The sequence below is a fragment of the Ceratotherium simum genome, chromosome 5, assembly GCF_057802395.1.
Source record: "Ceratotherium simum simum isolate JZ-2026a chromosome 5, ASM5780239v1, whole genome shotgun sequence".
Classification (NCBI taxonomy): Eukaryota; Metazoa; Chordata; class Mammalia; order Perissodactyla; family Rhinocerotidae; genus Ceratotherium; species Ceratotherium simum.
Window position 1 is genome coordinate 33,547,256 of NC_141904.1, and position 15,477 is coordinate 33,562,732.

Genomic DNA, 15,477 nt, shown 5'->3' on the forward strand with positions numbered 1-15,477 from the left:
CGTTGTCATCATTACTGTTGATCTTAAAATATTCAGCTTCTTTTTAGCTCCAGTCACAGTATTTGACATTTTGACCTTCAGCGACATTGAATGCCACAAGCTGATTATATCCTGCAGAGAAGAAAAATTTCCTTTTATATATTTTGTTTACTTGCCATTACCTCCCTGTGACCCTAGTTCTCGCTTTGTAAAATTGCATAAGAAGACAGAAGAAAACTGCACAGAAAACAGATCTCCTCCCCACCAAGATAGTATTAAAATAGCACTTCTCAGTGTCTTCCATTAGCAAAAATGAAAATATTAATTATTTTTGTTCACCTCATAAAATCTAAATGTATGACCACATCTCCCCCTGTACTTCTTTGAAGCCTCTTGGATTCTGGTCCAAATATTGCTATTTATATGGAAGAAAGTTATTTATTTTCAGTCTAGAACTGTTTCACTTCTTGTTCTAAGGCACAGGCGGTGAAATCAAATGTATTTCTTCTGCATGGTATTAGATTCTCTCCTTTTTCTCATTCTGCCAAGCATCCTGTTTGCTTTTTGAAAATTGGTTTTTCACAGTGAAGAACATCAAAGTAACTCCAAAGTAATTCCAAGCTATTTTCTCCATAGAACATTTGGTCAGTTGACAGCCCAGCTGTTGACAGATGCAAGTTACAAGGGAAAAGTTATCCTTCTGTGATATTTACTCTCTTGCATTCACATGTTATGCTCCTGTGACAGTGAAATACCGTGAACTGACTTTATACTAAGGTTAAAAAAAAATCCAAAATGCTGCACCTGAAAGTTGATTTGCTACTTTGCTGACGCTTATTATTTCTCCCTTTCTGGAGTTAGTTTTCATCTGCCATCAATCTGCCTCCTCACCCAAAACATTGGAGTCCATCTGGAGTTCCTTTAGATCATCTGTGTGTGGGTTTCCCTCTCTCATCAAATTGAGGCAAGTTAGCATCATCAGAAACCCTCCCAGTTACCATCTGCCACCTGACTTCAGATTTTGAGATGCTTACAGAATTCACAAGGCCATGAAACTAGTCATGGTTGCCTCACTTTTTTTTTTTAATTAATTAATTAATTAATTAATTTTTTTGTGAGGAAGCTCAGCCCTGAGCTAACATCTGCCAATCCTCCTCTTTTTGCTGAGGAAGACTGGCCCTGAGCTAACATCCGTGCCCATCTTCCTCCACTTTATATGGGACACCGCCACAGCATGGCCTGACAAGCGGTGCATCGGTGCGCGCTCTGGATCCAAACCCCGGCCACCAGCAGCAGAGCATGCGCACTTAACCGCTACACCACAGGGCCGGCCCCAGACCTCAAAGACTTTTTATGCTGAAATCTGTAGTATTACCATTACGTATTGATTTATTTTCTAGCATTTTATTTGCATGTGTGAGTGTGCTTTTGTGTAGGTATGTATTTAAACGCACACTATGGTCAACCTTAAATAGAATTTGAGTTACAAACTGGGAAATTTTATAGAAGGCAGTATGACTTAGGGAATAAATGTAAGACTTTGGGGTCAGAACACATAGGTGTAAATTATAACCCTCCCGCTTACTAATTTTGCATCCTGAGGAAAGTTACCTTTGCTCTCCAAGGCTCAATTTCTCCTTCTTTAAAATAATGATGTAATAGAACCTTCTTTATAGGATTTTTGAGAGCATTTAATGAGATCCTACAAATAATCCTTCCTTAGCATGGTGCTTGGCAGGTATTAAATGCTCAGTAGATTTCATCTTTTATTCTTTATCTTGATAATGATGTTAAACAAATGTTCAGGAAATTTCCAACTTAAATAGAAATATGATCATACTGTTTAAAAGGGAATTGACATTTATTCATTCAGTGTACGTTTATTAAACACTCATTACCTGTCTGGCACTGTGGATGTAAATTCAAGGTCCCTGCCTCTAAGGAACCCAGTATATAGGGAGAAAACAGTAAAACAAAGGATGATAACACAACACAACTGTAATGAATATTATGATAGAGGTATGGCCAAATGATATGAGGAAAAAAGTGGTACCTACCCTGAGTTATGGGAAGAGGATGGTAGGGAGAAGGCTTCTTAGAAGAAGTGAGGTCTAGATCGAGTGCTGAGTGGTGGACAACTAGAAGTTCACTAAGTGAAAGAGAAGTTATTCTAAGCATAGAGGTAAGAAGAAGAAGAATATGATCTTAAAAAAAATCTAAAAAATTGGATTATGATGAAAGAACTGAACTTAATTTCTGGCATGAATTTATATAACGTCAAAACCAGGTTAAGGAAGTAAATAGCTCATTGGGCAGGTCTCACTTAGGCAGCTCTATAAATACCCAACTTAACTTCTGCCCTTGTACAGAAATTAATAAAATAATAATGACTACCATTTATTTAATACCTACTATGGGCCAAATGCTGAAGTTAGTTTGTTTATTACCATCATCCTCTCCAAACATATGATATTTTGTTGGTTGTAGAACTAAGTACAGTGAGGGCATGCCACCACTGCAGAAACTCTCCTGTAGAAAATGTAAGGAATGATAAACAGAGTTGGAATGCCAAACTCTCTTGACTCTGTCCAGGTTATCTTTATTATGAGGATTAGAGTTGCATACCTAATAAATTCTCTCCCAGCTGTTATCAAACACTAAGTTTTTTGATATGGTAATATTCAATAGTTTTATGATTCAAAATAAAATTTAGAGTCTATAATTTGCCTGAATGTAGACAACCAGACTCACAACTTGTTAACAGCCGACAATTTTAAAGTATGACATTATCAAGTTATGAAATTTGAAATTTTACGTACCTTTCCCTCTGGCTGTCCTTCACTCCTTCCAGGGAACAGTGTGGACAAGTAACCTTCTTTAAGAGTTTCTAGACATGGGTGGCATCCAGAGGAAGCCATAAGAGGTTGTCGCCTTTGTACATGGAGGCCCCTATGCGGTATTAGAGAAAAGAGACAAACCAGTGGAGGGGCCCTTTCCTTCCTTTTTATAGGACACAGTAATTTGGATTGTGAAAAGGGTGTAAGCTTGAAGTTGTGCTCTTTAACGAGAGTGTGGGCTCTGTAGGAAATGTAAAGAGTCCTGCTGACCAGGCTTGATGCCTTGTTAGAGTTGCTGCTTTGGGATGTTAAAATGCCTATCAGTGTTGGAAATGGTTCCTGGATTCATTGTCTGTAGAAAAGAGAACTGTAGCTTCTTCATGAATATTGACCCTATAATGTGCACTTGCTTCCATTGATCACAATGAGTTTGCCAGTGCTAAGTATTTGTGCCCTATCTAAAAGGTTTAATTGTGATGAATTGAGCTAATAAATATTTAACCGAAGGATGCAGGTACAGATTGTCTTAACGGGATGTACCTGCTTTTCCACATCTCTCCACTTCCTTCCATGATATATCCAATACACCCACAGACCCAACACCTATCAGTTTTTGTTAGTTGCTAATTTGTCTTCTGAGGTCTGCGTTGCCGTCTCTCTTAAAGCAAGAACATTTAGAGAGAGATCATCTAAAATGGAGAGCAAATATCTATCTACCCATCACTTACCAGAGAAGCTATCACCAGTTGATTATAATCCTCTTTTTGGCTAAACTTAGATTTGGCCTCAGAATCCTCAACTTCTTGCTCTAGACAGACACTAACAATGGACGAGAGTTGGCAGGTGTGATGAAACTTGTTGGTCTTTTATGCCAATGCCATATTTTGCGTATCTAAAATAGGAGAATCAAGTGAAATTGGGCAAGAAGGCTTATATTCTTCCAAGGTCGTGAGAAGAAAAAAGGCTGTTTTGTGTTTGTATATGTGTATATGTTTGTTCATGTGTGTATCTATCAGTTTTAATATGCGTTTGAGGGAGAGACAGATATTGGTTGATTATGTACAGGCAAATGAAAATAAACGTGTATAGAATTTTCATAATCTATAATACATTCAATTAGTAAATTGTAGAAAATAATGAGTTTGTAATATTTTCCCCATTATCCACATTTATCATTTGTAGCTAAGAACTGCTCTTTAAAATTGTCTTTCTTGTAAAAGTAAAGTAACATTCTCTGTCTCCATGAAAAAGTAGCCTTCCATGACCTTCACAGGTTTATGGTTGAGAGCTATAACCCCCTTTTTATGGGATTTAAACAGAGAAATGGTTCACATTGATTTGGCTGTCACACGAAACCTAGGTAACACTTTGCACTATTCATCGCTCTATGAGAAACACAAAGATGGGTTGAGAGGAAAGTCATTATATTCCTATACTCTGTAACTGAGTAGAAGTAGATGGTTCTTTCTCCTTTGCTTTTGTGTTTCATCTAAAGAGTAGAATAGAAAACTTTCCCATCTCTTCATTTCAACTTGCTGAGCATTTAAAAAATGTATTTCTGCCTAGTTGTAGATGAGTTGAGCAGCTTACCTCTGGCAAAGGTTTTTTCCATTAGATTTATTTAGCAACTATTCAGTTTTCAAGCAGGAGCATCTAAACTCTCAATCTGAAGTTTGAGTTAATTCAATCAAGCTCTATCAAATGAAGAATGGAAACGACTATTCTGTTTCTTTTTCCTCACGGGAAGATAGTTTTCTTGCTTTGAGAACAGCGCTATTACGTTATTTTAATGTTTCTTTTTTGAAAGTTTGCAGGAGTTCCAACAACTTCCACTTCCCTCTTAAAATACTTCGTAAATAGAATTAAGAGCAGTGAAATAGATCATCCCTGCGATAGAGCGTTTTTGAGTCTTTAGCTTTCTCTTTCATTGTTCAAACTGTAGCATGTTTATACATAACATTAAACAAAAGATGATTTTTCCATGATGTTCAGTAGGCAGATGCCTGAATTTCAATAGCTTTTTGGTAAGCTAATTTGGAAGAACACATTGTCCTGGAAAAATGATATTTGCCAATATCATGTATTGGGAAATGACTTTCCATCTGACCAGTTGTCATACCCTATTGATGAAAATTACAGCCATTTTCAAAAACGTTTTCTGTCGGTTGGCTTTCTAGACATTTTTGGTTGAGTTTATTGTGATTCCATATGAATTCGTACACCTCAAAATTATTAGCTTGGAAGTTTAAGTCTGAGAGGCAACCGTTAATATCTCCTTGTCAGACTATGAAAGGAAGTTCTTCAGCAAGTCAGTCTGAAATTTACCACACATTCAAATATGTCTTTCCAGCCAATTTAAATACTCTCAGAACAATTTAAGATCCCTCCTTACCCTATAATGTCTGGAAAGCTGACAGTGGCATTGACTTCAGAGAGAAAAAGAAGAAAAAGCCATTTGGGAAACCTTTTATTCTTGCTCTTTGGCTTTGTCGGAGAACTTAGAAGATGCAAAGCTAGCGATTGGGAGGAAGACAAACTGGGTGAAAGAAATGGAACTAGAAGAATCTTATGTCTCTGATTGTGGAAACATATGAGGCCAATCACAGACCCTGCCATAGGGACTAAAAATTAACATTCGTGTCAGACAAATGTGGGATGTCCCTCTTTTTTATATGATGAAAGATTTGCATGTGATCTTTCCCTGTCTTTTCAATGTTTTTAATCTAATGATGAGAAGAAGATTAGCAGCAAGATACTTTCTCCGTGTTCATCTCAACTTCCCCCTCTTTACTCCTTCCCCAAAATAAATTCGTTTGAATTAGTGAAATTAGTGGTGGCAGTGGCACTAACAAGATCCTGGCTGCTAAAATATCCCCTTAGAGAGCATTGTATGGAATATTTTTTTTTGTAAGTTTTTGTTCTAAGTCAAGTCAAGTGGAATTTTAAAACACTTTGGTGGTAACTACATTTTGGAGCTTGTTTTCACATTGGAATTACATCTTACACAGGCATCCTTAAGTCAGTGAATAAGCAAAAAAATAAAAATCTCACACCAACAAGTTTTATCTTTAAAAAATCCTCTAAATTTTAGGACTTTCGTGTTCTGAATGGTACTTACACCTGAGCATGAGATGAGCCACAGAAAATTCATGTCTTTCATCTCATCTGATTCTGAGTCCTACACTTATTGAGTGAATGATTGAGTAAACCACCCACCGTTATTTTTATGTCCCAGAATGTAGAATTTCTATTAGTTAAATATACATGTGATGTTCCATCTACCTCAAATGCACCATTAAATAATGATACTATAATATTGTTTTCATGTTAAGTAGCAGGAATAATTTCTGCTAATTACTAATGTGAGAGAGACCATGCTGTTCAATAATTATTCACATTTCCTGACACATTTACTCCAGTTTCTATCTGACCTCCCAATCCTTGGGAAGTTCCATCTGCCATTGTCACATTGTTATCCCATCTCAACTATCTGTAATGAATGGGCAGCATAAAACTGCTTACAGATTTCCTTCTTTTTTAAGGCTGATTAATATTCCATTGTGAATATATATACCACATTTTCTTTATCCATTCATTTATCGACGGACATTGAGATTGTTTCCATATCTTGGCTATTGTCCATAATGCCATAATGAGCATGGGAGTATTATTCAGTCTTAAAAAAGAAAGAAATCCTGCCATTTTAAACAACATGGATGAACTTGGAGGACATTATGCTATGTGAAATAAGCTATAGACAGAAAAACAAATATTGCATAATCTCACTTATATGTGGAATCTAAAATAGTCAAATTCATAGAAGCAGAGAGTAGAATTGTTGTTCCCAGGAGCTGAGGAAAGAGGGAAATAGGGAGATGTTGGTCAAGGGGTATAAAGTTTCAGTTATGCAAGATGAACAAGTGCTAGAGATCTAATGTAGAACAACATGACTGTAGTTAACAATACTGTATTATATACTGGAAATTTGCTAAGAGACTAGATCATAAGTGTTCTCCCCACATGCAGAAAAGAAACAATGTCAAGTGATGGATATTTTTATTAGCTTTATTGTGGTGATTATTTCATAATGTATACATACATGTATCAAAACATCAAGTTGCTCACCTTAAATATATATAATATTTATTTGTCAATCATACCTCAATAAACTGAGAGAATAAAAAGTTTTCTAATTAAAAAAATTGCTTACCAAGCTAAGAGGCTCTTGGTGATCAGTAACTCCACCAGCCAGTAGGTTTTGCTCTTGCTTTGGCATATCTTAGCCACATTATCCAATAGTAGAATAGATAGATATGAATCCATTCTGTAGAGATATATGAGAACAGAAGAAGAACCACCAGCTGAACCCAGCCCAAATTGCTGGTCATGCATTAATAAATGGTAGCTATTTGAAACCACTAAGTTTTGGGATGATTTGTTGCATAACAATAGATTACTGATATAGTCAATACACATGGATTTTTAAACATTTTCTTTCTTTCTCTCTCTTTTCTCTTTTATTTTAAACCTCACATGACAGTAAGTTTGAGGGTAGGTAGTCCAGGGCTGGTGCAGAGGATTGATAATGTCATCAAGTAGCTTTCTATCTTTAGTGTCTTGGCTTGTTGCTCATGGCAAGATGGCTACTCTATCTTTAGACATCACATCTTGGCTCAGGGCAGGAAGAAGAGAAAATGGCTTCACCAACTGCTCCTACTCCACTCATTAGGAAAGCAGAACTTTCTCCAACACCCCTACCAGTCTTCTGCTATGTTTCATTGGACAACAATGTGTCATCTGACCACTGATAGCTACTAGGGTGTCTGGGGAAGTGAGTATTTAGCTTTTTCAGTCCCTTTAGTGGATGCAGAGAAATGAGTTTGAGAACGGCTGCTGCGTTATCTACTCAACAGTGTCAGATGTATTTCCTTTCCCCTCACATTGCTTTTATCTTCTCAGTATTACATGAAACACTAGAAAAAGAACCAGATAAACCTGGGTTTGTATCTATTCACCAGTTAGATAATACCTCTTTGAGCTTCAGTTTCCTTATCTGTAAAATGTGAAACAATGTGGCATACTTCAAAAATGTATTTTGAATGTGGAATTATAATATGAATAATCATATACAGACATGATATTCATTACAAGTAGGTCTGAGATTTACGTAAATTTTGTATTTGCCAATTTTCTGATACATAAGTTGATATGGCTTTGGATGATCAAACAGGTACATATTGACTTGCATTTCTTCTTGCCTTCCTAGTTAATTAGAGTCAAAATATCTCTGATAAATGAGTTTGAGTCTAGATCCTGAACTTGTTCTTTTTGTAAAAATAGTTGAGAGATGGAAAAAGTGAGGAATGGTTGTTTTATCTCATTTGGTATATAAATTTAGGAATTTGACTCATGGCATGAAGAGACAAGAGTTATGGTTATGGACAATTTGGGATGCTAAATTATGAGATAAAGTTGTGGGACATGGGAGAATCAGAAATTCCTCAGATAGCAACTATTTCTCCTGATAAACTTTCTTTCTTCACTGCCCAGACTTTGACCAGTTGATGTTACTGCACTTCTTTGACATTAGACATGACAGATGACCAATAAAATCCCTGAGGATTCATAAGCCAAACAGCCTCTATCTTAATTACCTTAGGAATCATGCTGATGAAGGATGAAGACGTATTATTCAGGCTTTGCTGTAGTAACAAGTAAACACAAATCTCAGTGGCTTAACACAATACATGCTTTTTCCTGCTCATCAAATTACGATGCAGATCCAGTGATTTCTCCAAGGAAGCTCTTTTCTTTTTGATTCAGTGACTCAGGGCTCCAGGCGGCTTGCATCTTGTGGCAGAACCATCTGAACATGCAGTCCTCACAGGCATAAGTAAATGGGTGATTAGAGATGGAGGAGGCACATCAGCTTTAATACTCGTGGCCTGGAAGTGACACTTGTTACTCCTTATCTCCATCTATTGTCTAAAATTGTTGCATAGCCCAACCTACCTGCAAGGGAGGGTAGAAAATGTAGGAAAATGTGGATATTTGGTAAGCACCAAATTGTCACTGATGAAACTGGTTTCTTGGTAGTCATAACTTTGAGGTTTAAATTTAGTGAGGTAGTATTTGTAAAATACCTAGTAGAATATCTGGCTCCATGAAGGCTGAGACCATATCTGTTTTGTTCACTTCTATATAATGCCAGGCACTGGGAAGATGTTTGGCAAATAGGAGAGACTACAGAATGTAACAATGAAAGACAGATGACTGCATGACTGACTGAATGAATGAATAAACAGATGGACAAGTGCTAACTCCATTTCTTTCAACGATATTTTATCATCTTTGAGTATAGATAATAAAACCTGTCATCATAGATTAGCAAAATGTCCAGCACATAGTATATACTCAATAAATATTTGTTGATGATGAGGTTGATGATAAACAAGACTAACAGTTAATGGTCTAAGTATGACTGTACTGAATAATTTTCTTTTCCTTTCATAGGTTAAAATTTTAAATAGGATGAATTGTTTCTCCCTCTGGCAGTTTGATTTGTGTATATTTTATAACTAGGATCTTGAAAAAACTTTGTTCAACTTTGAAATACCAAGACAAATGTTTACCATGTGCTGCACGAAGTTTAAGGCATTTAATATAACTGTACCATCTATAGCACATTGCTTTTCTTTCTTAAACAACCTAAATTTGCTGAGCTGGGCCTTAGAGAACTATGATTTGTTGACATGAATTCAACATGATCCCAACCTGCATAGTAAGAATGTTTTGATTCCTTTGCCAACTTTTATTCCTTTGCCAAGTTTTGTGAGACATGCTTTGGGTCTTGGCAGTCTGCTGCATATTAGCTATCCTATTTCATCTAATTTCCAGAGAGAGACATTAATTATTTTTCTCTGCACTCCTGAGAGTCATACACATGATATTACTAGAGAATAGCAGTGGATTGTCTCCCTGAGACATTTTAAGTTGGGGTGGTACCAAAGATTTCTCCAAGTTGGAAACTAGGTCTAAGTGGCTCACTCTCAGGTGGTGTTTGTCAAAATTTCTTGTTTCATCCAATGCAGCAAACATGTAGAGTGAAGTGCCTACTTTGCTCATGAGGACACGAAGGATGCCTTTCCATTTTTATTCACAAGAAGTAGTTTTTTGGTGGAAACTCTAGGTGGATGGGGAAACTGGCATTGTTGGGTTTAGGAAAGTAAAGATTTAAAACACTGAGAAACATGAATTGGAGAAACATGAATCTTAAGCATATAAGCATTTGATACTGATACTGCAGAGTCTGGCTGTTAATCTGGCAAGTGAAGAAATGATGTGGATTGTATAAACAGAGAGCTCAATTTTGCCACAAAGTCGTCTTGCAAAGTTTGAGACTCATTTGTTGGTTTTTAAAAAAGTATATTAATTCACTTATTCAGCAATTATTTATTGAGCTCATACTACATGCCAGGCATTGTTCTAGATGATGTGGACACAGCAGTGAGCAAAATATTAAAACAAAACAAAACAATACAAACAAAAACAATCCTACCTTAAGGGAGAGTTTAAGGGACTTACCTAAAGTCACACAGCTCCTAAATAACAGACCTGGGATTTGAACAGGCAGTCTGACTTATAGCCCATGCTCTTCACTGCTAAGCTTTGGAGCCTTCCTATATAGTTTTCATTAATAGACCTTATTTTTAGAGCAATTTTAAGTATACAGAAAAATTGGGCAGAAAATACAGAAGTCCAGTATACTCTCCCCATAAACACATTTGTTGATCTTTGATGCAGAAAACTATGGAAATTGAATCAAATGTTAGTATACCTAATGTACAGCCCTTCTACTTTCTCTGTAGTTGCATTACAATAGAGGTGACTGAAAATTTTCCTAGTCTTATTATTCATTCATCTTCCAAAAAATAATTATAGAGCATCTTTCATGTGTTAGGGTGATCAAATAGAGCGAGAAATAGACCTACAGGGTCCCTGCCATCATATACTTTATGGTAGAGTGTGAGCCCTGACATAAATAATATAAAAAATGAGTATAAAATTGCAAAAGACAGAGACTTTAAAAGACAAAGTGGCACACAATTTTAGATTGGGGATTTATACAAGTCCTGTTTGAGACAGTAATATTTAAATGACAGCTGAAGGACAAAGGAATAAAAGTTTCCCTTGCAAAGAGAAGAGGGGAGAGTGTTTAGAGGAAGGGAGAATGTTTAGAGAAAGGGGATCATATACAAAGTTACCTAGAAGGCAAAGAATTCGGAGCTTTGGAATACAAAGGAGCTAAGTTGGTAAAGGAAATGGAAAATGACTGGCCTGAGAGATAGGAGAAAAGGCAAGACACTTTGTTGTCACAATAGTCAAGAGAAAGTATGGTCACATAAAGTCAAGAAAGTGTAAGATTAAAAAAAAAAGTCCATTGATTGGAAGGCTGTTTGCGACCTTTCATTTTTTGATATCAGCATTAACACAAGGGTTGTTTTAAATTATTTTTTAAAAAAACTTCAAGAGCGTGTTTTCTTATCAAGAGCAATGTCCTCAGGTTTATGGTAAAGAAGTGTCTTTGAGGTGGGTTGATTAATTGATGGAAGATGAGAAAGCATTCATAGTGTGCAAAGATAATGCTTATGAGCAGCTTGCGTGTGTTACAGAGGAGGAGAGAGAGAACAATAGCTAGAAAGGGATGTGGCACGGAAGAAGTTTTTTGTTTTTTTTTTAAGTTGACACCAATTGGAGCAAGTTAAAATGACGATTTCAGAAAACTAGGAGAGAGAGAGACTGAAAATGCAAGTGGAAGGGGATAACCGAGGTGGCAGAAAGGTGAGAATCTGGCCATCCCTAGAGGGATTAGCCTTTGCTAGAGGGGCCTCGCTTCCTTCAAGGTTATTGGAGGGAAAAAGGAAAAAAAAAAGTAAAGATTTAGTTAGTTCATAGATTTGATAGCAATATTAATTATATTCCTTAAGAAGTATGAAGAAAGAAAGGAGTGTGGAGCTGAGAGAGAAAAGATGGATGGTGGGGAAGAAGGAAGTTTTAGATATCTGAAGGCAGTGAATGGTGGTTGTGGAGTGTCAGAGAGTGAATTTATTAGAGAAATGTGTTAAGAATGCCAAGCAGTGTTGAGTGGCCATTTGACCTGGTGACCGAGAATTTATAGTGATATTAGCAAATTAGGATTGAATTTAAGTGGGCCTAGACACAAAATGATAGTAGCTTACATAAAATTTCTCTCTCAAATTACTTGGTATTAAGTCCAGACTGGGTACAATGTTTCTACTAGTATGAGGGACCTAGACACCTTCTGTTTGGAACTCTGTTTTCTCATCATTTGACTTCCATTTCATGGTCCAAGAAGGTGTTACATTCCAACCAGCAGGAAGGGAAAAGGGACAAAAAGAGAGCGTCTATTCCCCCTTTAAGTTTGTTGTCAGAGAGTGAGATGAATGAACTGATGACTTTGGATCCTGAACAGTTTCAGATGTTGAAAGTCCATGATCCTACTGTGGGAATGGGGTGGCTGAGGTGATGTGAAGAAAAAGTCATTGGAGATAAGGAAGTCAAGGATCGAAGAAGTCATATTAGATGGGTCATTGACATGGACTATGATATTTAGATTGATGGCAGAATTCGAGGAATAAAGAGAGAGACAGAGAACTCAGAACCCAAATCTTTGATGAATGAAGGGAAGAAACCATGAAGACAGTAGAAAGCCACAAGGAAATTGGGAGTTTTTACAAGATATTGAATATAACAATTATGTATGGACTCTCAGCTGAGCAAGGAGGCAAATAAAAGTAAGAGCAGCCTGATAGTTGAGAAGAAGGATGTGGTATGGATGGATTAATGATATTGACGAGGTGGGGGTACTAGAGCAAATGATCTAGAAAATAAGAAGTTACCTTCTTTTATAAAAGAAGCTTAACTTTTATTGTGAAGAAATGGGATATGTTTGTTAATCACCAAAACACTCCGTAATTACTTTCTTCACGTTAGTAGAGCTTGAGCCTGTCAACTTTCAGGATAACTTTTGAAGAAATAAATGGATAAAAAAACATTATTTTGAGATTTATCATATAAATTAATAAGTATTTATTGGCTGCCCAAAACAAAAGTAAAATTTTTTATTTGTAAGATAAATCCTAATCGCGTTGTTTTTGATGATTTTTTAAATTTGAAGTATCTAAATCTTGTTGTGGTTATCCTCACAAATATGGCCTTTACCTTGTTTCAATGCTTCATTTGAATTATAGAATAATGTATGCACCTAGTATAAAAATATTCCAACAACATGGAAAGTTATAAAATTAAAATACAAAAAGTCTTCCTTTCTTGACTTTTCCACTACTAGTGCCACTCCTTAGAGACAATTGTCTTTAAATCTTTCCAGAACCTCCTTGGTGGTTAATCCAATCATTTAAAATAATGTACTAATTTGTATGTTTTTTGATTTATCATCTTTATATAGTGTTGTGGACTGAATGTTTTTGTCTTACCAAAATTCATATGTTGAAGCCCTAGTCCCTAATATGCTTGTATTTGAAGGTGGGGCCTTTGGGAGGCAATTAGGTTTAGATGAGTTCATGAGGATGGAGTCCTCATGATGGGAGTAATGTCCTTATAAGAAGAGGAAGAGACACCAGATCTCCCCTCTCTCTGTCATGGGAGGATATAGTGAGAAGGTGGCCATCTTCAAGCCAGGAAGAGGGCCTTCACCAAGAGCTGAATCTGCTGGCACCTTGATCTTGAACGTCTCAGCTTCTAGAACTGTGAAAAAGAAATATCTTTTGTTTAAGCCACCCAGTGTATGATATTTCTCTCTCCCTCTATTTCTTGATCCTAAACATGGACAGTCCTACTAAGTAGTATAAGAAAGTTAGTGTGCCTCCTTGCCTTCCTTCTTTCCTTCTCCTCCTCCTCCTACACTAGTCTTAGCATGTCAAAACTTAACGTCTTTTACATCTTGTTCTATGATTATAATTAATTATTCAATGCTTTATCCATAAATTGATACTATACTTTGAAAATTTTGTAAAGAGCATTTTAACGTTTTGATTACATTAATATTATTCCCTTCAGAATAAAAATGAAAAATAGAAAGTCTGATCCCAAGAGAATGTGTCAAACGTATTCTTCATTCTTATACTCCATCAGTCACTCAGAATGACACTCCATATTTGTTTGCTTCATATTTAAAACATGACTTATCTTTAAATATTTTTGCCTAGTTTCTAATAGTCTTACTATTGTCGTGGATGGAGAACACATGCCTTTATCTTATTATCACGTGCATGGAATGGAGTCTATGTTCTTCTTGAAGACATTCTTTACACATCCCTCCAACATCCTGACTGCCATTCTTTGATTATTTATTGTTGTTCTTGTTTATTTCATTCCTAAAGTCATTCCATTATTTCTAAGATACCATGATTTCTCTCTCAGGTTCCTCTCTCAGTTTGCTGGAATAGATTTTCAAGTTTATTTATTTATTGTGTGTGTGTATTTTTAAAAAGAAGAGGTGGAAAGTAAATTTTCAGAATTCTTCCATGTCACTCTTAATTGATACTTGTTATTGTTCTCGTAATTATTGATTATAAGAAAGAATTTTGATGCCATTTTGATTCCTATTCCTTTGTATATGACATGTTTTTCTTTTGGGGAAGATTTAAGATATTCTTTCACTGGATTGCCTAAATATCATCAAAATGTGTATGCCTGAAACTTTTTTCGTTGGTTCTGAGGACTTGAGATAAATTTCCTTCTATTTGTTCATTTTCTCCCTCCATTGTCTTTGTTCTCTTATCTTTGAATAATTTTCAAATTAAGTTTGGACATTCTTGTCCTCCGTGTCTCTTAACGTTCCTCTAATGTTTCCCATTTCTTTATTTTTTTGGACCATGTTCTAGGGGTTTTCCTTGAATTTATGTTACCTATTATTAATATGTCCTGTATCTGTGTCCATTCTGTTATTCAGTCTCTCTAGTCCACATTTTATTTTGCAATCATTTTATTAATTTCGAAGATCTCTTTCTTGCTTTCTAATTGATCCTTTTTTATAGTTGCTTATCTTGTTATGGATGACTATCTTCTCAAATTTCCCAGAGGAAAATGAATAGCATTTTTTAAAAAGCATCAGAAAGTTCATTATTTCTGTGTCCTCTGGGTCAGTGTTGTGAACTATCTTCAAATACTACGTGAACCTTGGTCCTCTACTCATAGTTACCAATGAAGAACTACATTGATTAGCGTAGATAGAGGGCCTGCATTTCTTTTACAGTTGTGGAACTGTTGTCCCTAAAGTCTTATGCTCTGAAAGGGAAGGCTGATGCTGTATAAGGATAAGGGCACTGTCCTTGTACAGATTTCCCTGTAGTGTATGTGGACAGGAAGTATATAGGTAGGCCCAGGGCCACAACTGTTGCCAAGGTAAAGAACATTTTATTTTGAGGTTTTATTGTTTAGAATTCTTAGGTGCAGAACCAAGAATCCACTCCAGTTGGTTTAATCAAGAGGAAATTTATTAAGAGATATTAAAATAACTCACCCAATTGTTGAGATAGTTGGAGGATCAGTTTCTAAAAGAAACTACCAGAAAAAAAACAGTTGCCAGAAATTCATTGAAGAACTTGCCTAATTAGGGAGC

At 36.1% G+C, this 15,477-nt stretch overlaps 1 long non-coding RNA gene across 1 annotated transcript in view; it reads left to right on the forward strand.

Moving 5' to 3' along the window:
* The window catches only part of LOC147916995 (uncharacterized), a 253,027-nt gene that overhangs the window by 236,967 nt on the left and 583 nt on the right, over positions 1-15,477 (forward strand). The gene's annotated exons all lie outside the window — the stretch shown is intronic.